Source organism: Monodon monoceros, unplaced genomic scaffold, assembly GCF_005190385.1.
Source record: "Monodon monoceros isolate NGI ecotype Baffin Bay Population unplaced genomic scaffold, NGI_Narwhal_1 Super_Scaffold_2, whole genome shotgun sequence".
NCBI classification, from domain to species: Eukaryota; Metazoa; Chordata; class Mammalia; order Artiodactyla; family Monodontidae; genus Monodon; species Monodon monoceros.
In genome coordinates, this window is record NW_021703776.1 from 61593620 (window position 1) to 61615705 (window position 22086).

Sequence of the window (22086 nt, forward strand, 5' to 3'; positions counted from 1 at the left end):
TTGCATTAATGGTTAATCTGAAGCTTAGATGTTGGAAAAATGAAAACAATGAATATTTTAAAAAGAAATTGCTTTTCATATTTATGAGAAAATACTGTAATTACAATACTATAATTATAGTTGCTGGGCACTTAACACAAATTACAGTTACTTTGTATCTGAAGAAAAATTTTAAATTTTGAGTTAGCTTTTGCAAAGTCCACCAGATGGTCTTTTAAGTTCAACCAAACACTCAGACTCACCAGACATTTTATATCAGATTTACTTACAAGGATTTAGAACAGGAAAAATATCTTGCCAGCAGGGCAACGTCAAGTAATTCTCTTTTGGGAGAGTAATTCTTGCAGCGGTCCATATATCCATCCAAGAGCTGTTCTCTTTGGCCCCCCAAGTGACAGCTTAGGTGCAAGAAGACAGATTCACACTGGTGGGTATGCAGCCCATCATGGCTTAGAGTCTTCATGCCCCTCAGGAGCCAGTATCTTTAAATACTAAAAAGTCATTTTGGTTTTTGTATGTATGTGGGGCATGGGAGAGTGATAGATAGAAAGAACTTATTGAGATCATTTAGTTGAAATACTTATATTACAGATATATTATTTACAAGGGATATGTCTATTTTAAGAGTCACCATACTCATAGAGAAGCTCAGAGATATGGCTTGCCAGAAGACATTTATGGTTAACTTATAGTTTCTGGTCCAGATGCAACTTACAAGTCAAGGGACAAATAGTAACTGAAAGTACCTTGAATAAAAAGTCAAATTTCTATATAGTGTGCAGCAAGATGCTTATATTCAAAATTAGCCTGACACACCTAAATTTAGGTACTTGTAAGTGAAACTTCCTATTTCTCATAAAGATCATAATTATAAATAAGTGCAAATATTACCATTAATGATTTCCATGGTTAACATATAGCAATAATTTCTAATTATTCATTGGAAGATTTTTCTTATTTTTATGCACTTTAACATAAAAATATAGGATTAGAGTGTTTGAAGGAATTTCATTGTAACTTTTAGTAGAATCAAAAAAATTTATTACTGACTTAACTATAGCATATTTGTATTTAGAAGTTAATATTTGAAGTTAGAGCACTGAAATAATGTCACTCCTGCTTTTTATTACCTTTAGGGTTAAACTTTTTTGGTAGAAGCTTCCTTGGCTGCATGTGTTTATTTGTAAAGGAAATTGCTGCTATTTTAATATGTTTCTTTTCAATGAATAAGAAATATTGGATTTGGATCAAGTTGGTGCAATTATACTTAATAGCAGCCTTTTCTTCAGAAACTACGATGCTTTATTTCCTCCCACTCCCTCCTAGTTGGCAGTCCTAGTCCTCCCTACCTTGTTTATTATAAACCAGTTTTAAATCTGTCTGGGTTTCCTTCTTTCTTTTCAGGGTAAACGGCATTCTTGATTAGAATTTTTTTAGTCTAATTATTTTAATTTTTGTGTGTTAGACTATAGGAATGTGAAATAAATATACAGTTTACAGAATCTGAAGATCCCGAATGTGATAATGTTCTTTAAATTCTTAGCTATTACTGTTTTCCTCTCATTGCACAAAGTAGCTATGGAAGCCTGGCGGAGTATCTTACCTCTGCTATAGTTAGTTTCCCAAACGGCAAATAAAGATCATTGTTTATCGGTAACGTTATTCTCTCTAGAGATATGAAATATACCTAAAAGTAGAAGTCTATTTGAATGGACATTCAAAGTGATGGGAGCCTTTCCAAACTTTAGCTGGCAGCCACAACCATTGTACTTTAAAATCTTGTTACAGCTCATTTTTTAGTATAAACAATTTGGCCTAGGACTACGGTGTTTTTCTTCCTAGGCTATATTCACTATAGTAACTTTTTATAACTGTCAGTATTTAATATTTTATTCTTTAGTCTTCATTGATATAGTATTCTTGACCAGAATGTTCTCCCCATTTCTTCTCTGGATTTTCAGATTTCTTCCATCTTCGAGTCCTAACAAGTCACATAAATAAGCCTTCCCTCTCTACCCTGATCTCCTTCTTTGAATTTCTATAATATTTATAGTATGTTGGTGACTGTTCTTTGCTTTTTCTAACTCCCCAATTTGATCATACACTGTTTTAATGTAAGTACCTGTTCTACTTTTGCATATCACATTGAATAATCAGTCAGAAAGCTGAACGTATGGTATATGCTCGGTAGATACATGAAAATCATTGTGGTTTGTGTGTGTCAGGGTGAGGGGTGGCTAGAAAGACCTCATAAGAGCCTTTAAAGTTTTTTTTTAAATATGAAAAAATTGAGACTCATAGATAGAAGGATATTGTTTCTTTGAAGACATATTCATTAGGAGAGTTTTTAAATTTCAAAGTGACTTTTTCTTTCTTTTTAGTTTAACGTTTGCTGTTAATTTGTCTTTTTTTTTTTTTCCTTTGTGCTTTGTAGAAAGAGAATGTTGGCCTATATATACACTTTCTGCTATGTTATATTTTTAAGGGTTTCCTTTGTGGCTTAATACTCCCCCTAATATTTGTAAATATTCTTGGAAGTAGGGTAGAGCATAAATTATGATTTTCAGAGCTTGTGCATTGTTATTGATATTTTCCTCTGTTAATCTATTCATCAGCAGTGGAATGTTTGTCTTTCATTACTATATTTTTCTGTCAATTTTTTGTTGAATATCTAAGTATTTTTGATTTATATATTCTAGTTCTAATTATTCAACTTATGTTTATGATAGTTATTTATTTTTTTGGTTAGTTTAAAAAATGTTGCCAGTGTAAAGTGACCTTTTCTTGTGCTTTCATTTAATGTTTTCTTGCTTCTTTGCTTTGTTTTGTTTGCTTTGAGTTCACTTTGTTATTAATTATTGGTATGCTATTGTCTATGCTTTTTTAACCTGTAACTTTATTTTGGGTGTATTTCTTATAAAAAGAATTTGATTGGATTTTTCAACCCATTTTGGAGACCCATTTAAAATTGTTACACTCGATGTATTTTGTCAATTTTCAGCTTCTTTGATATTCTCTACATTTTATACTATTTTCTTTGGTTTCCATTTCTTGTATGTGAGCTGTGGTTTCTTTGCACTTGGAATTCTTCCATGTCTTAGATGTTACATACACATACATATCTCTTTTCTTTATTTTACCATACAATATAACACCCTATACCATTCTGGGGAACATTAAATCAGCCTACTGAGGGATGAAGCAAAATTAATAAGTTAAAAAATTATAATTCATGATATAAAAAGATTCACAATCTTTAACAGATATAGAAAAATACATTAAAATCACTGTATGAGCATATTGCCTAGATAAAAAGTGAATGCAAATTTTAGAAACATTCTTGAAAAAAGCATTAGAATAGTTTACAATAATAATTTATAGCTGATAAAAATACATGACAGAAAAATATTGTACAATGATAAATTTTTATCGTACTGCTGTGGGCCTGGGTTCAATCCCTGGTTGGGGGAACTAAGATCCTGTAAGCCACATGGCATGGCTGGAAAAAAAAAAAAAAAAGATAAAACTCAAGCATTATTTAAAGTTACCTCAATCTTACCATGCAGAATTGACATTTGTTAGCACCTGTTAAACATCAAGCCTGATATTTTTGTCTACAGATATGCCAATTAGGCACAGAATAAAATTTACAAAGCAGAATCATGTTTTTTATATATGTTTATTTTATGTTCTAAGAGAAAAAAGAAATAGATAAAATGGAAGGAATAAATGAATTTTACATAGATATTTATTCACAACAATGTATTTCAGTTTCTAAAAGATCCCTCTAAGTATAGAAAAAAAGTAAAAGGTTGATATTTTCAATTTTTTAAAGTGGTATTTCAACTTTTGGCAGTGTCTATTGACTCCTGTTATAAAAGATAAGGAAAACAGCAACTTATGCTTTCTTCTTCTCTTCTTACCAAGTTCTGACATTGTTGGTATCTTACTATTATTTATTTTGTCAAAGTTTAAAACATTTACATACATTTTAGTAATCACTATTTTTAGTCCTTTATTCTATCCTCTCAAAGCTCACTGCCAATTCTTTTACCGTTTCTGAATTATCTTGATTTACTTCTTGGTTAGTTGAATTCAATCATCCAGTAGATTTGAGGAAAGCCTTATAAGTCTTCTTACAATCTTGAGAGTTTATTGCTTTTATACTTGAAGTTTATCTTAGCTTCCCCCAGAATTTTGGAACCTCCATTTGGTGTTGATAGTTACTGTGGTAAAGTCTGAGGCTGGCTGAACTTTTCTTAAAACTTCTTATTGAATGAATTGCTTGTTCTTCCTGGATGCTCATATCTGACTTATTTTTTTTTAATCCTTAAAAGACTGTAAATTCACTAGCATTATCATCAGTTGATTAATTTTGTATGTATTAGTTTGTTCTAGAACAAGGTGAGATTTGATAGATTCAAGTTTTTGTTCATTTCAGAAAAATTTTCTTCCATAAGACTTTGAATATTGGTTCTGGACTACCAGTTTAGTTTTCTTAATCAATATCATTATTATAAATATATTAAGCTTACATTGTCTTTCAAATCTAGCATCACCTCATTAACTGTCAATTTTTTTCTATTTTGATTTGTGTGATTTTTATCCATGTCTTTCTACCATGCTCTTATGTTTGTTTTTATTTTATTTTATTTTTTCTTGTTATTGCTCCTTGGATTTATCCTGTATGGGACTCTCTGTGCTTCCTGGACTTGATTAACTATCTCCTTTCCCATATTAGGGAAGTTAACTATAATCTCTTCAAATATTTTCTCAGTCCCTTTCTTTTCCTCTTCTTCTTCTGGAGCCCCTATAATTCGAATGTTGGTGTGTTTGATGTTGTCCCAGAGGTCTCTGAGACTGTCCTCGGTTCTTTTTATTCTTTTTTCTTTATTCTGCTCTGCAGTAGTTATTTCCACTATTTTATCTTCCAGGTCACTTATCCGTTCTTCTGTCTCAGTTATTCTGCTATTGATCCCTTCTAGAGTATTTTTAATTTCATTTATTGTGTTGTTCACCATTGGTTTCATCTTTAGTTCTTCTAGGTCCTTGTTAAATGTTTCTTGCATTTTCTCTATTCTATTTCCAAGATTTTGGATCATCTTTACTGTCATTATTCTGAATTCTTTTTCAGGTAGACTGCCTATTTTCTCTTCATTTGTTAGGTCTGATGGGTTTTTATCTTGCTCCTTCATCTGCTGTGTGTTTTTCTGTCTTCTCATTTTACTTATCTAACTGTGTTTGGGGTCTCCTTTTTGCAGGCTGCAGGTTCGTAGTTCCCACTGTTTTTGGTGTCTGTCCCCAGTGGCTAAAGCTGGTTCAGTGGGTTGTGTAGGCTTCCTGGTGGAGGGGACTAGTGCCTGTGTTCTGGTGGATGAGGCTGGATCTTGTCTTTCTGGTGGGCAGGTCCACGTCTGGTGGTGTGTTTTGGGGTGTCTGTGGACTTATTATGATTTTAGGCAGCCTCTCTGCTAATGGGTGGGGTTGTGTTCCTGTCTTGCTAGTTGTTTGGCATAGGGTGTCCAGCACTGTAGCTTGCTGGTTGTTGAGTGAAGCTGGGTGTTGGTGTTGAGATGGAGATCTCTGGGAGATTTTCGCCGTTTGATATTACGTGGAGCTGGGAGGTCTCTTGTGGACCAGTGTCCTGAAGTTGGCTCGCCCCCCACAGAGGCACAGCACTGACTCCTGGCTGCAGCACCAAGAGCCTTTCATCCACATGGCTCAGAATAAGAGGGAGAAAAAGTAGAAAGAAAGAAAGAAAGAGGATAAAAGAAAATAAGATAAAATAAAATAGTTATTAAAATAAAAAATAATTATTAAGAAAAAATTTTTTTTAAAAAGTAAAAAAACCAGATGGATAGAACCCTAGGACAAATGGTGAAAGCAAAGCTATACAGACAAAGTCTCACACAGAAGCATACACATACACACTCACAAAAAGAGGAAAAGGGGAAAAAATCATAAATCTTGCTCTCAAAGTCCACCTCCTCAATTTGGGATGATTCGTTGTCTATTCAGGTATTCCACAGATGCAGGGTACATCAAGTTGATTGTGGAGCTTTAATCCGCTGCACCTGAGGCTGCTGGGAGAGATTTCCCTTTCTCTTCTTTGTTCTCACAGCTCCCAGGTGCTCAGCTTTGGATTTGGCCCTGCCTCTGCGTGTAGGTCACCGGAGGGCGTCTGTTCTTCGTTCAGACAGGACGGGGTTAAAGGAGCCGCTAATGCGGGGGCTCTGGCTCACTCAGGCTGGGGGGAGGGAGGGGTATGGATGTGCGGCGAGCCTGCGGCGGCAGAGGCTGGCGTGACGTTGCAGCAGCCTGAGGCGCGCCGAGCGTTCTCTCGGGGAAGTTGTCCCTAGATCACGGGACCCTGGCAGTAGCGGGCCGCACAGGCTCCCCGGAAGGGAGGTATGGAGTGACCTGTGCTCGCACACAGGCTTCTTGGTGGCGGCAGCAGCAGCCTTAGCGTCTCCTGTCTGTCTCTGGGGTCCGCGCTGTTAGCCGTGGCTTACGCCTGTCTCTGCAGCTCCTTTAAGCAGCGCTCTTAATCCCCTCTCCTCGCGCACCAGGAAACAAAGAGGGAAGAAAAAGTCTCTTGCCTCTTCGGCAGGTCCAGACTTTTCCCCGGACTCCCTCCCGGCTAGCCGCGGTGCACTAACGCCCTGCAGGCTGTGTTCATGCCGCCAACGCCAGGCCTCTCCCGGCGCTCCGACCGAAGCCCGAGCCTCAACTCCCAACCCCGCTCGACACAGCGAGTGAGCAGACAAGCCTCTCGGTCTGGTGAGTGCTGGTCGGCCCTAATCCTCTGTGCGGGAATCTCTCCGCTTTTCCCTCCCCACCCCTGTTGCTGTGCTCTCCTCCGTGGCTTCGAAGCTTTCCCCCTCCGCCACCCGCAGTCTCCGCCTGCGAAGGGGCTTCTAGTGTGTGGAAACGTTTCCCCCTTCACAGCTCCCTCCCACTGGTGCAGGTCCCGTTCCTATTCTTTTGTCTCTGTTTATTCTTTTTTCTTTTGCCCTACCCAGGTACCTGGGGAGTTTCTTGCCTTTTGGGAGGTCTGAGGTCTTCTGCCAGCGTTCAGTAGGTGTTCTGTAGGAGTTGTTCCACGTGTAGATGTATTTCTGATGTATCTGTGGGGAGGAAGGTGATCTCCGCGTCTTACTCTTCCGCCATCTTCCCCCCTCCCCGTTATTGCTCCTCATGTGGCTTTCATCCCTCCAGTTTGTGTTTGTGCTTTTCAAACAAAGAAAAAATTATGTTTCTTTCATTTCATTGATACAGTAGTAGCTGTTTGTCTGATTTCTTCATTTATTTCCATAGAAAGTTCTTGCTATGGATATTTAATGCTTTTTGCTTATGTTCCAGTCTCCCTCATCTCTATCTCTTTTACTTTATTGCAATTTCTGCACAAAGGTCCTTTGTTCATTACTTTGCAATTATTGCTTATTTTTAAAATGATGGCAGCAATTTACTTAAGAATCATGTGGGAAGTGATGGGAGAGAGTAATGAACTCGGACCACCTGAGTCTTTTACCTTCTCATTGTGTTTAATTTCTCCGTTGCCCTGGTGGTCCATCTCCCTCAGTTTTCGGGGTTTGAGAGGTGGATGAGTCTAACAGAAGTCCCCCTGTATCTCCAGTCACAGGCTGTTGGTGTTAAAAATCAGTGGCTGCTCCTTGTCCTCTTATCTTCATTGGTTAGGAAGCTAGCTGATTGATAAATGTATCTTATACTTCTAATGTATCTTTCTATTTTTAAAAAATTTTTATTGAAATATAGTTGATTTACAATGTTGTGTTAGTTTCAGGTGTAAGGAAAAGTGAACCAGTTATATATATATATATATTATATATTTTATATATATTCTTTTTAAAGATTTTTTCCTTTATAGGTTATTAAAAATTTTTTTTGAATTTTATTTAATTTATTTTTTTATATAACAGGTTCTTATTAGTTATCTATTTTATACATATTAGTGTATATATGTCAATCCCAATCTCCCAATTCATCCCACCACCACCACCCCCGCCCATTACAAGATATTGAGTAAAGTTCCTTATGCTATCCAGTAGGTCCTTGTTGGTTATCATTACTATGGTTTTCTATATTCCATTTCCTGCATTCCACCTGTACCCTTAGATCTCATTATGTTTGTCTAGGGCCTAACTCTGTATACCTCTGTGCTTGAGGTCTGAGAAGCATGTGTCAGCTCTTGGCATCCTATCTTATTATAGTACAGAATTTAAAATGTTCAGCCTCAATAAAACAGATAAACAACCAGGACCTACTGTATAGCACAGGGAACTCTATTTAATAGCTTGTAGTAGTCTATAATGGAAAAGAATCTGAAAAAGAATAGACATAAATATATATATGTGTATAACTGAATCACTTTGCTGTATACCTAGAACATTGTAAATCAGCTGTACTTCAATAAAAATAAATAAATAAGATGTTCGGCCTCCAAATTTGCTGATTGTGACTGTAGCGATGTCCTTCTTCAGTTTCCCCTTTTTTTGATGGGGGCACTGTTTGTTATTGTCATACTTTCTGCTGTTTTTTGGTGAGTTTTGAGGGGTTTTGCTGTGCCGTCTTTGGCTGGAAGTCATTTTTTTTTTTTTTTTAACAGTTGATGTTTATTGTTGCTGGGGAGAGAATTATGGAAAACTTGATTTTTGTTGTGTTGTAAGTAACTAGTTCTTTGTGTGTGGTTGCTTGAAGAATGTTTTTCATTTTTTTTCTGTAAATGCCACATTTGTCACTATATATTTGTATGACATTATTTTCCTTGATTTAGTTGGGAACGTGGTGGATTTAATCTGTTTAGACTATTTGTTTGGCTGCTGAAGAAAGCTTCCTTATATTGCATGTTTGATTATTCTTTCAGTCCTGTTTGATATAGTCCATCCTTCAGGGAAATGAATATTGTTTGGTTGACTATTTTCTGTTCCCCATGTCCACTATGTTCTTCTTCGTAATTTTTATTTCTTTGTCATTTTTCTTCCTGTTTTCTGGGAGAGTGTCCGAATTTTGTGTTCTGTATCAGTGCTTCCACAGCATTTTCTCTGTCTACCATTGGAGATTCTTTTAGCCTACTGAAGTGATATCTTTCTCCCTTCCGCATGCCTCCCTCCTCCTGCATCTTTGCTATTATTAACCAGTGTAGTACATGGCAGGCTATAATTCCCATGATGTACTTGTGCCAGGTATGTCTTACTTTGAAACCTGGTTTTAGTGTTTATTTTGGGATTCTATCTCTGAGCATATAATATGCTACTATTAATTTCTGTCCTTTACTTAGCCAGTTGTTTTATAGAATTTGTTACCTCTGTATGGATATAGATAGTGTATAGAGGCCAAGGCCAGTGGCAGAAGTGGGAAAGGTTCCAATGGGTAGAGATGAAGTACCTTGCTTCCATAATAGGTCAGGTTTGAGTAGTAAAAGATGTCAGCATAGTTTTATGGTTCCTATGGAACCTGGGTTTCTGAACCAGATTAGGGTAGGTGTTGAGATTAGGGAAGAAGAATAAAACATCTTCCTGCCTTTGTTCAGTTGGTCTCTATGAAGTGAAGCTGGGGTGTGGCATAAGCTAAAGCTGCGTTTTTGGCTTTATCTACCTGATAATTAGTCTAAATTTCTTTTAGGTTCTGAACTTACAGTTTATGGGATTGTTTTCTACACTTTCCTCCCTTTTTCCAGTGATTTCATGTCTGTGCCTTTGTCTCTTTTCAACTCCTGCGTGGCCATTTTAGTTAGCTATTGGAGAGACTGCATGAGGACTGTTGCCATATTGAATTGAACATTTCAGAAGAGCCTTAGGATCATATCATTAAATTGCAGAGAAAAATCTAGTTGGAAATTAGATTTGAATACTATTGAATTTAGGGATTCTTTTGGAGAAATTGGCTTTTTTCCAGTTCTGACTACCATTTAATTTCCAAAAAATTTTGGTTCAGGCTAGAGATTGAGCAGAATAGTGAGTTTTTTGGGAAAAAAATTAAAAAATAAAATGGCAACCTTTTTAGAAAGATATGGTCCTTGAAATGTGGCTGAGCTCTAAATTTTACACAGAATGTATCACTGTCTTTAGTAATTGGGTATCCCACTGTACTTTCTGACTGGTTCATATTTGGTCTTGATTCGTGCAGTGTTCATTATAGATGAATTCTAGATCAATTGAAAGAATTTGCATACCCTCATAAAGTATAACATAGTGGGTTTTGACATTAATTTGATTGTTTTCCTAACCTTCCATTTTTCTCACCATAATGTAGCATTTATATTCTTTTGGTGAGTTTTAGAAATTTTGTAGTTGATTGTAATTGGTGCTTTTGGCATTGTAATTAAATTAAGCTTAATTTAACTCATTTTACTGTGATGAAGCTTACTGATTTTCAGTGTTTTCACTATTAGTTTTTCCTGAGAAGTCTAATTCCTTCCCCTATTTTTTATTTGCTTGTTTACTGTTTGTTTTGTTTTGCTTTTTCCTTTTATTTGGGAAGTAAAAAATATCTTTTCTGTATTAATAGTGATAAATCAGTTTTAAAGAAACCCATTGCGACTTAAGTGGCATAAGATGATAATTGGGTTGTTAACCAGAAATATTAATATTATATAATATATTATGTGATAAATAAATATAAATAGGGCGAGAGAACCCCTATCAGAAAAGGGGAGTTTCAGTTTGGGACATGGTGGGCCTGCTGGTGTAACACAATAGATTATAACTTAATGTAAGGAGATATGGGGGAAGGAAGAGAAGGAAGAACAGAATTTATCATATTTGGTTTTTTTTTTTCTTTCTCTTATTGTTGATACCTCAGTAACCATGATTTAGACAAATTGTTTATGTCAATTCTATTGAAAAATTTTGGGAGTAAAATGAATTGCTTTACTTTTGATGGTCATCATTAATTGTATGCATATACAGTATTTCTATTGTGTATGGTCAAGGTCTTTAAAGAGGTGATTTCTAGATTTTATGTTGATTGGATTTTATATCATTTGAACAAGAATTGTGCTTGTAAAGTCCTTATAACCATGTAGCTAAACCATGGTTAACTTATGGCCTATCAATATGCTGCTTTATGAACTGTAGTATTGCTCCTTAGATAAGTATTTTATTCACATGGAAAAGACTTGCAGTAATCTTATAAATAAATTAAAAAGCCATGTCTTTATTGTTATTTATCAGTTTAGGCTATAATCCTTAGAAAAACTTTCCTTATGAAAGTTAGAAATCTTTTGCTGTGGTCTCATGTTTTCATTATCATTTTATTTTTTATGTAGTAATGTAAAACACAGCATCCTCCATTCTCATGAAAAGTTTAATAGTAATTACAGTTGCAGATTGTTTGACTTCGGTACATTCCATAGCAAATCTGTTTAATTTGTCTGCCAGAGGTTTTAGAAACACTCTACAGCCAAAGATAAGGAGTTGCACTTAGAATGCTAGTTGGGTTTATTCTTTTGTGTTTTATAAATTAAATGTTTTAATGGTAGAATTCGTCTTATTACCGTGTATTTCCACTGCAAAATTTCTTTAGACATACTGTCATTGAGGCTGTGAACTTCTCTTAAAAGGAAGTGCTCAGTCTCAAAAAAAATAATCTATATGGAAAAGCCTTGTGTTTTGGTTTCTGATTCTCTGTCCCATACTGATATGAGAGTTAATTTCATAGTGGATGAGGGGGCTGGCAGAGGAGTTAGTTGTTCAATAGAGTGGTAGCAGCAGAAAAGTGTTTTGCTTTTCACTAGTTAGGCTGAGTTTTGTCCTTTAATAAATGCATAGCTCCTTGGCCCTTTGGTCTTGGAGATTATTTGTATCAGATTGGTGACTTTGCTTTCATCTTTCTTGGAAATATATAATTTTACATTTTCCCTCCTCACTTGAAATACTCTGGTTTCAAAGATAGAATGAGGCTTTAAATTTATTTCTAAATTATTAAAAAATATTTATATTTCCAAGATAAAAAAAGTTACATTTTCTAAGTTGCTTACTGGAGAATATAAAAGAGAAACAAAGTTATTTTTTGGGGTAATATTAGGCTATATTCTGCTACTAATAACTTTGGAACTTTTAATGAACTTAGTTCTTTTAACTCGTTAACCGGTATATGGTCTATACTTTTGAACTAGCAATGGAGTGCATATCTGGGATATTGCCAAAATAAAAAAGGGTGTATGTAAATATATAAATCTTACTCTATAAGCTAAAGTTGGATGCCTTAAAATTAGAATCAACTGTTATCTGAAAGGAAATACAAGAATATAGCAGTACATATTTATTGCCTGGTGTGTACTGGCATCGTTGTATCATTAGGCTCTTAAATTCTAAAAAGAACTACATTAGTAACTCATTCAAAACTTCTGAAGTGTTTAATAGTTTAGAAATCTTCACTAGCTCCCTACATCTTTAAAAAACAAATTGGGGAGAGTGATGGTGCATTACTTCAAGAGACTGGAATACTAAATAAAATTACCAAAAAAAGGGCTTGAAAAATATAATATAGTCAAGCAATCATGTTATCATTTAAGTCCTCTTTATAACTTTAACTTGAAACTGGTAAGTAAATGAAATTTTGCCTGCTAAAATAGGGCTTTATCTCTCAATTATCTGACCTCTGTGACACACGGAATCTATCACTGAATAGATAGGAGGGTTCCCACATATTCTAAAATGGGGATCTGTATTCAGTGGTTTTCCTGCCTGTAGATAAAGTCTACTAACTTTTGTTCACTGAAATGCAGTTTACTATTTAAAATAAGTGTAAAATAGAAACAGAGTTACTACCTGCTTTATTGATACGCTAAAAAAAGAAAGATTCAGATGCCCATATAATTTGTTTTGAGTGTGTAATATTTAAAACCGTAGAGAAAACTGTACTAATTCAAAGTTAAAGTGTTTTTGTTTTAATTAAGTAGGTGACAGAATGCCATTATTGAACATTAACTCATTAATGTAGAACATATGTTCTAATTAGAACTTATGTTCAAATCTTGATAAGCCTTGGCTATGTGAAAACTTTGCTTAGTGCAGAAAGAAAGATTTATTATACTTTTTCCCCTTGTAGTTCATCAAAAAGTCATCTTTAACTTTCCAATGTTTTTAGAGTGAGAGTATTTTAATATTTGTAGATAGCATGTATTACATATTATGAAGATGATTTAGAGCATACATTGATTGTCTAATTAGTAATGTGTTTTTTCACCATAACACTGTTCCAAGAGTCCATATGATAAAAATAACTAATATTTATTTCACTTACTATGCACCAGGCAGTATTCTAAGTGCTTTATACATAGTAATTTATTTAATTCTTCTAAGAATTGCTACTATTATTATTATTACCATTCCCATTTTATAGGTGATAAAACTGAGGCATAGAAAAATCAGTAATATGCCGGAGCTCATAATCAAACATGTAAACAGCTAATTATAGCATAAATGGGTTAATGTTCCAACATAGAAAAGCGGAAAGTGATAGGGCCCTTCAGAGTATTTAGTCTACCATGCTACTAGAAGTCAAAGTCCCAACTCTTTTTGTTTCTACTGAAAAACTCTCATACCTTTCTTTTCTCTAGAACAATTGCTCCCCTTTCATATTAGTGCTATCCAATATTCAATCTAATGACAGTATATTGTTTGAAATTAAAATGATAAACATTTGAAAAACCAGAAGGTAGAAGCCTAAAACAAAAGTGATTACTTTTGGAGTGTGGAACTGAGGGGTGGAAGAATCTGGATATGTTTTTTAAATAACATTTAGGAAACCTAAGGTATTCTGAAAATCAACTTCAGTCTTTGGAAAAACAGTGATGCTGCCAAGGCTCTTTCATTTAAATCTAAAATAGTTTAGATGTATTAATATAGATATAAATATTTTGGAATGAATAAAAAGTGAAAGATAAATTATTAAGTATTTTAATTAAGAAGAAGAGCGTAGAAAATTATTCCTTTTTTCTTTTTATTTAAAAGAAAAGTTATGGTTAGTAAATTAGAAATTACTAGTATTCACTTATCAAAATACAATGAAAAAAATAATACCTTTTATCTCTCACTTATACTTATTTCCAACAGCAAATTTCTCTCTTCTTATCCCATCTTGTTACCTTTGTATTTCAAATGAGTAGGAACAGTTCATTATTAATTGAACATTTAAAAATTTTTCTTGGAAGGAAAATTATTCTGATTTGGACCATATAACAATTTACCTTTAGCAATGAATTTTGCAATAACTCTGAACGTTTAGGAGTATAAAAATTCTACATTTCCCTTCTTTTAAAAAAACTTTGTTAATGATGGAGAAAGCATATATGACATCTTTCAGGATCTGTAGTTGGAAAAAAAATTCTCTACTTTGCAAAGCCTCAGCTATGCCCATACTGTGTGAATGCAGCATGGAGCTAGCGTGTGAGTGATCAAGCAGCAGGAACAATTTCTATGGAAACAATATTCAGAGTACTTAAAGTTCAGCAGAAAAATATGAAAAATTAAAACACAATCACATTGGGAGTAATGGGCAGATGGAGATAAAAAAAGTTATCTTGCCGCTTTTTAAAATTTCTACAGGCTTCCAGATGGTAGGAAATGCTTTTTTCTTCCCTCCTGCCCATCTGTTGTTCTTTAGTGTAACTGACATCACCACAACTACTGCAACCATTAAAGCATCACCATATAAAAATGGCAAAATTTAGAACGTATTGCATAGTTTTATGGAAAGAAGATTACAAGAATCAAAGTTATAGTTTGTTGAAAGATTTGCTATTTTATTTTTTATTTTTTGGTGTGTGTGGCGTAGTGGTATGATAGAAGTAATGCCCAGGAATGATGTACTCTAAGATTAGAACAAATTTCCCATATTTGAGGTGGTGTAGAAAAATTTTCATGATTTAGAATTAAACATAGGGATTTCTTTATGTATCATTGAAATGAATTACTTTTTAAGTAAAATATATAGTGTATGTGATCCACTAAACCTATGCATTTGTTTTATTTCTTTTTTCCCCAGACTATTAGTCTCTGCCAGAAATGGATATGTGTTACTGTTTTCTACACAAAAATTACTTTAAAGAAAATAGTTATAATAATAATTATTTGTGCCAGTTTCGGTCCAGCATATATTTAACTTTTGTAGTTTAAAAAAAGTTAAGCAAAATAAATTTCTATTTAAATAACAAAATATTATAAAATAATTTTTATTTATTGGTGTCTGCCTAAAGGCAGATCTCATAAATTTTATTTGTTGCTTTTTTGCCACTTTTATCAGACAGAATTTGTGTTTGCTATAATAGAATTTAGATAGTGAATTCTTTACTCTTAATCAACAAATTCATATCCTTAGAGTAACTTTGGATTGATTATTCATCTTAATTCTTTCCTTTTTTACTCCTTAATTACTTATGTCTAAAAACTAGTCTTTATGAAAAATTAAATGCAGTTTTGTTAAAATTAGAATAATTCTTGTCTAGGTTACTTTTGCCCATTTTTAAGTGCTATAATTTAAAAATACTTTAGAAAAATCAAGCAATAGTTATGTGTTGCTTTTAAGGAGATTCTTGTCACCTTTCTTGTGTTATTCCCCCCCAATACATATCTTTCTTCCAGCTTGTATATATTTCATGAGAATTCATATTTATTTTGAAAAAGTCTTTCAAGATTATGTCACATTTGAGTTCAGGAAATCCAGTTTTGACTAGAAGTATTGCTTTACCTTTAGCAATATGAAAATGAATTAATACAGTACCTTGAGTTTTGGCAAACTCATCTTTAAGCCATTTGAACCTCCCAAGTGATACTCAGATATGTAGTGAAATTCACTAGTTGCTAGAAGCCCAGTGAGTCTACAATGTTTGGTTTCTTAAAAACAAGCTAAACTGAATAGCAGTATTAGGTGAGTTTCATTCAGAATGCCATGTAGCACAGAAACAAGTCACTTGTCTTCCAGTGTGAATTCTAATAGGTCTTAGTTCCCCAATCTAGGCTCTTTCTGTGGCTAGGACTGGGGTCCTATGATGTGTAGTCTTTAGGGACACTTTAGTTTCAAGTCTGGGGAGAATACCTTCTGCAGCTGAGATTTTTCTCTGGGGAGTTGGCTTACAGAATGGGCATCTCAGAGACTAGAATAGTGGTTATTAGGAGTGAGGGAGATGGAGTGATTCTGGTCAAATGGCACAAGGCTTCAGTTATAAGATTAATCAGCTCTGGGGATCTAATGTACAGCATGGTGACTATAGTTAATAATATTGTGTTGTATACTTGAAATATGCCAAGAGAGTAGACCTTAAGCATTCTTATCACACACACACACACACACACACACACACACACACACACACACACACACAATGGCAACCATGTAAGGTGATGTATGTGTTAAATCTGGTTGTGATAATCATTTCATGAAGTGTATGTATGTCAGATCATCCCATTGTATACTTTAAATATATACAATTTTATTTGTCAATTATACTTCAATAAAACTGAAAAAAAAAGAATGGGCATTTCTTCTTTTCACATAGGGACCACCCTGTTCAGTTTCTTCAAGCATGGCAGTTGGTATTCAATGAACATTGGTTGAATGACTGACTGACTGAAGGGATTAATGAAGCAATTGAAAACGAGTGACTCAGTTAGAAGGGACAAAGGCATACTGCTTCACAGCCTGAACACTTTGCCTATGGGAAATTTAAAAAATATTAAGTTTGGCTGCTTAAAAATTTTTTTTTGACCATAATGCATTTGTTATAGGAGTGGATTAAAACTATGGCCTGAAAAAAGTGTTTTCAGTTTTGTGGGAATTTAGTCTCAGTAATCCTGTCTTCCCTTCTGTGGATGATGGGAATTTGTTTATGGAACATTTATTTGTTTGTTCAGGTCAAACATTTTATTAACCTTTTTTATTCTGTCAGACATAGATGAATAACTCATGAAGAGTCTTAGATCCATATTTCATGAAGGGCATAATTGTGATTTGAATTCCTTATATGCATAGTTATTTATTATGCTAATGAGTATGCCTGTACTGTTAACTTTAGGTTGTAGAAAAGACATTTTAAAAGAATTATGGTTTTATTGGCATTGACTTTATTTTATGTCAGCAGTCATGAGTTCATGTATTTTTATGTACAAAGTGTCTCATACCACTTCATAGAAAGCATATTTAGTGTTGTATGAAAGGAGAGGTTAGCACTCCCCTTGACAAGGATGGAAGAGGCCTTCAGGCCTAGCAACACGCATATGGTTAAGAAAGCATATTTAATTATCTTCTAATGGATTATGTCAAAATTTCTTTCTCTTACATACTTTACATGGAAATATTTTATATTCTTATCAAACTCATATATGTATGTATCAGTACTGGCCACTTGAAATATATAATTATAAGAGAGTGAAAATAGAACGGGTTATACCAGCAAAAATTTTTTGATAATCAGAAATTACACAACACTCTGATGCTCTTTGGGAGAAACCTCAGGTTTTTTTTCTTTGAAAAAATTCAACTTTATTGAGGTATAATTTACATATAATTAAATTCACCCACTGTAAGTGTTCATTGAGTTTTTTAATTTTTAATTTTTTCTTCCAGTTTTCTTGAGATATAATTGACATAGAGCATTGTATAAGTTTAAGGTGTATAGCATAATGATTTGACTCACATCTATCATGAAATGATTATCACAATAAGTTTAGTGAACATCTATCATCTTATATGCATACAAAATTAAAGAAATAGAAAATTTTTTTCTTGTGATGACAATTCTTAGGATTTACTCTCTTAACAACTTTCATATAAAATATAGAGCAGTGTTCATTATATTTGTCTTGTTGTACATTACATCTGCAGTACTTATTCATCCTATAACTGGAAGTTTGTACCTTTTGACTTTTTTCATCCAATGATGAAATAGGCAAGCAGAGGACTCATGGGCAAAAGAAAAAAGGGATCTGTAATTTGTCACAAGAGAGGAGATGAGTCAACGTAGGTCAGAGTATATTTCTACCTAGGCACTGAACAACTTAATACCTTATAATGCAAACTTCTATTGTTTCTATTGAAATATTATTTATTATTTTTTATTTTTTTGGCCATGCTGCACAGCATGTGGGATCTTAGTTCCCCAACCAGGGATTGAACCCTCGCACCCTACAGTGGAAGCACAGAGTGTTAACCACTGGACTGCCAGGGAAACCCGTGAAATATTGTTTCTTGAGGTCATATAATACCATCTAGGAAACAGTGTTAAGTAAAGAAAATTTACAATAAAATTCACTGTCTTGTAGGATAGCAAAGACTGAGTGCCGTGTATTATCTATGTTTTTTTCCATTTTCTCTTTTCTGTGTTTAAATAATATTGTGTCTTGTTTAACCAATAGATAAAAACCTATGTCTGTAGACCACTGGGCCATTGTGATTCGTATACTTTTAATTTCTGTAATTATTAATGAGTAATATACTTAATCCCCCCCAATAGCTACTTTTATTCTCTGTTAAGTACATCACCTTTTGTTTCTGGGAGATTTAAGTTTTTTCCTATATGAAGAGATTGAACAAACTTTTATGTGTGGCTTCAATGTAACTGCTAGAAATATTTTTATGCTACTTCATTTCTCAGTGGAGCATGAGTTACATTGCCCTAATGTTGGGGGGGTATTAAAGACATTTTCTCCCTTTCTTTCTGAGTGGCCTGAAACCTATGAACTAAAAGCACAGAAGCAGCCGACTGTGAATCTTAGTTTAATATATATATTTTTAGAAGCCACTACAGGTGAATTATTTATTCTGTATTATACGAGGCTGTTTAACTTTGATCTGGCCAGCTAGTAGCAATAAGACTACTTCTAAATATCTTTCCATTTGGAGATGTTTACTATTGTCATCAACAGCAATCCCCTCCCCTCCCACACACAAAACACTTTCATGTATGTATGTATATATGTATGTACGTATTCACATTTTTATCTTTCCTCCCCTTCACAATTGGTGGGATGTGTGTGGCTTTCTGGAGAGGGGAGGGAGAAGCAGGCCTTGGCTGGAGGCTGCTATTGATTTAAGGCAGTGGGCATTAATGGGCAGCATCTGCCCTCTCACTTTCAATAATGCAGCTGACCCTTTTAGCTGCTGGATACCCGAGCTGTAAGTGGCAACTTCAATGTGATACCTTCGAGTTATGGCCTTACTAAGTAAATCACATTTAGAAGCTTTTATGTTATCATAGTCATGCTTGTTTTAAAAAAGCCTAAACATGATGAACATTAAAAATGAATTTATATTCATGAAGCAAAATTTGATTTTCTAGGTAATTACCTATTCATCTAAAAACTCAGATGGTTGCTTTTAGTGTTCATCGATGTAAATGACACAATAAAAAAGAAAGCTATTCTGTGATACTCTGTGCTTTATTTCAAATGATTTTCTTGATGATACATTTATTTTGTCTAAGACTTTTTCAAATAGTCTCTTCTTTCCTAAGTACAGTTTGCTGTAGATGGAAATAACTTAATATGTCTATTGTTAGAATGAGACCAGTATAATCTTTTAGTCTTTTATTTAGGTACCACCTGAGTGGGCATATTGAATATTTGAAATATGGTTGTAGATTAAAGGATATACAAAGATGTTATGTAATCTACCTTTAAAGCAAGTAGTGTTGGGATTTGTACTTAAGTGATGTTGGATCTAAAATCGAATCAAAGAGGCAGAAGTTCAGAGAGGTTTGTTTCTCCCTAATTAATAAGAGAGAGAGATGAATTGCCATTGATTTTTAAGAGTAAAATTCTTAACCATGATGGAGGATTTCCCCATATTTTTCTACTCATATCATTCTCTTAATGTTATTCATACACAGCTTTTGTTATTTAATTTTAGGTTTGAAATGGGAAATGATCAAAAAGCATTTTTATAATGGAAGCTTAAAGATTACAGACTATATAGTTAAATTTTTATTGTTTAAAAATGCAATAAAGTGGGCAAAATTAAGAAATATATATTTTAAAAGGACCAAAATTTTATGTGATACCTAAATTTTAAACATTAGTTTTGCTTTTACTTCTTTTTTTTTTTGGCCACACTGTGCAGAATGTGGGCTCTTAGTTCCCTGACCAGGGATCAAACCCGTGCCCCATGCATTGAGAGTGAGGAGGCTTAACCACTGGACTGCCAGGGAAGGCCCATTATATCCTTGTAGCTTACTTATTTTATACATAATAGTTAGCTCCTCTTAATCACCTACCCCATCTTGCCCTTCCCCCATTCTTCTCCTCACTGGTAACCACTAATTAGTTCCCTGTATCTGTGAGTTTGTTTCTGTTTTGTTATATTCATTCATTTGTTTTATTTTTCAGATTCCACATAAGTGGTAACATACAGTATTTGTCTTTTTTTTTGAATTTTATTTAATTTATTTTTTTTTATATAGCAAGTTCTTATTAGTCATCAATTTTTTTTTTTTTTTTTTGTGATACGTGGGCCTCTCACTGTTGTGGCCTCTCCCGTTGTGGAGCACAGGCTCCGGACGCGTAGGTTCAGCGGCCATGGCTCATGGGCCCAGCTGCTCTGCGGCATGTGGGATCTTCCCGGACCAGGGCATGAACCTGTGTCCCCTGCATTGGCAGGTGGACTCTCAACCACTGTGCCACCAGGGAAACCCTTAGTCATCAATTTTATACACATCAGTGTATATATGTCCATCCCAATCGCCCAATTTATCACACCACCATCCCCACCCGCTGCTGCTTTCCCCGCTTGGTGACCATAGGACTGTTCTCTACATCTGTGTCTCTGTTTCTGCCCTGCAAACTGGTTCATCTGTACCATTTTCCTAGGTTCCACATATATGCGTTAATATACGATATTTGTTTTTCTCTTTCTGACTTACTTCACTCTGTATGGCAGTCTCTGGATCCATCCACGTCTCAAAAAATGAACCAATTTCGTTCCTTTTTATGGCTGAGTAATATTCCATTGTATATATGTACCACATCTTCTTTTTCCATTCATCTGTCAATGGGCATGTAGGTTGCTTCCATGACCTGGCTATTGTAAATAGTGCTGCAGTGAACATTGGGGTACATGTGTCTTTTTGAATTATGGTTTTCTCTGGGTATATGCCCAGTAGTGGGATTGCTGGATCATCTGGTAATTCTATTATTAGTTTTTTAAGGAACCTCCATACTGTTCTCCATATTGGCTGTATCTTTTTACATTCCCACCAACAGTGCAACAGGATTCCCTTTTCTCCACTCCTCTCCAGCATTTGTTGTTCGTAGATTTTCTGATGATGCTCATTCTAACTGGTGTGAGGTGATACCTCATTGTAGTTTTTATTTGCATTTCTCTAGTAATTAGTGATGTTGAGCAGCTTTTCACGTGCTTCTTGGCCATCTGTATGTCTTCTTTGGAGAAATGTCTGTTTAGGTCTTTGGCCCATTTTTGGATTGGGTTGTTTATTTTTTTAATATTGAGCTGCATGAGCTGTTTATATATTTTGGACATTAACCCTTTGTCTGTTGATTCGTTTGCAAATATTTTCTCCCATTCTGAGGGTTGTCTTTTCGTCTTGTTTACGGTTTCCTTTGCTGTGCAAAAGCTTTTAAGTTTCATTAGGTCCCATTTGTTTATTTTTGTTTTTATTTCCATTACTCTAGGAGGTGGATCAAAAAATATCTTGCTGGGATTTATGTCAAAGAGTGCTCTTCCTATGTTTTCCTCTAAGAGTTTTATAGTGTCCGGTCTTACATTTAGGTCTCGAATCCATTTTGAGTTTAGTTTTGTGTATGGTGTTAGGGAGTGTTCTAATTCCATTCTTTTACATGTAACTGTCCAGTTTTCCCAGCACCACTTATTGAAGAGACTGTCTTTTCTCCATTGTATATCCTTGCCTCCTTTGTCATAGATTAGTGGACCATAGGTGCATGGGTTTATCTCTGGGCTTTCTACCCTGTTCCATTGATCTATATTTCTGTTATTGTACCAGTACCATATTGTCTTGAGTACTGTAGCTTTGTAGTATAGTCTGAAGTCAGGGAGTCTGATTCCTCCAGCTCCGTTTTTTTCTCTCAAGACTACTTTGGCTATTCGGTGTCTTTT

The 22086-nt window shown here is 34.6% G+C and overlaps 1 protein-coding gene and 1 non-coding gene across 6 annotated transcripts in view; both read left to right on the forward strand.

The window, feature by feature from the left end:
* BBS9 (Bardet-Biedl syndrome 9) overlaps positions 1–22086 on the forward strand; it is a 449627-nt gene that overhangs the window by 115679 nt on the left and 311862 nt on the right. The gene's annotated exons all lie outside the window — the stretch shown is intronic.
* Positions 17164–17291, forward strand: LOC114902146. The gene has a single exon (XR_003795378.1). It is a non-coding gene; the product is annotated as a U6atac minor spliceosomal RNA (small nuclear RNA).